Raw genomic sequence first — 1,299 nt, forward strand, 5'->3', positions numbered from 1 at the left:
GACTAGGGTTGGCTACCCCAGATCTAGAGGCTTCACCCCCCCCCCCCCCCGCTTCACTCCCCCCCCCCCCCCGCTTCACTCCCCCCTGGACAAGCAATGGCTGCTGCTACTCGACCCTGCATTACTTCATGCAGGGGAAACAACAGAAAGACTCACACTAGGTGAGTCAAGCAGCGCTCAAATCAATGAAATAATACCAGAAATTTAAAAAGGTATAACAATTTTTACTGTTTCTTTAAAAACACATGTAAATACAGTACATACATAAAATCAATTTATAATGACATAATAGATGAAGGGGGGGAGATAAAAGTAAATTGGAATGAATGTAAAAAGTATAAATAAACTTGAACAAAAAAAGTCCCGCCTCAATGGACACAAAAGAGTGGACTGTGTCGACACTTGGAAAAATAATGGGTAAGTGCACGTTACCGACAGTGAATGGTGGGTCCCTTGAATTAAGGTGGTACTGGGGATCCTCTCGATGTTTGCGGAGATGTTAGATACCGCTGGAGGTTACCGCTTGATGTTAACCAGACCTTTTGTAGTTGGAGTGAGAGACTGGTAGATTAGTCTCAATCATCAAGGTTGTCTGGAGCGATTTCACCCAGGTAGTGTTTCAAATGATGGAATAGGGAAGTGGCTTCCGTGCCAGGTAGCAGTCCACACTGGTGTAGATGTTGTTAACCAGGGGTTTGATGAGCACGGTGTCCGCCAATTAGAGATGCCAGTTGGAATGAGCAACAAAAGTAATGTCCAAATCTGTCGAAATTGTCACAGTAGTGTCCAGAGGTGGGATTGCCCCCCACCTCTGGACACTACTGTGACAATTTCGACAGATTTGGACATTACTTTTGTTGCTCATTCCAACTGGCATCTCTAATTGGCGGACACCGTGCTCATCAAACCCCTGGTTAACAACATCTACACCAGTGTGGACTGCTACCTGGCACGGAAGCCACTTCCCTATTCCATCATTTGAAACACTACCTGGGTGAAATCGCTCCAGACAACCTTGATGATTGAGACTAATCTACCAGTCTCTCACTCCAACTACAAAAGGTCTGGTTAACATCAAGCGGTAACCTCCAGCGGTATCTAACATCTCCGCAAACATCGAGAGGATCCCCAGTACCACCTTAATTCAAGGGACCCACCATTCACTGTCGGTAACGTGCACTTACCCATTATTTTTCCAAGTGTCGACACAGTCCACTCTTTTGTGTCCATTGAGGCGGGACTTTTTTTGTTCAAGTTTATTTATACTTTTTACATTCATTCCAATTTACTTTTATCTCC

The sequence above is a fragment of the Crinia signifera genome, chromosome 19, assembly GCF_055691185.1.
Source record: "Crinia signifera chromosome 19, ASM5569118v1, whole genome shotgun sequence".
NCBI classification, from domain to species: Eukaryota; Metazoa; Chordata; class Amphibia; order Anura; family Myobatrachidae; genus Crinia; species Crinia signifera.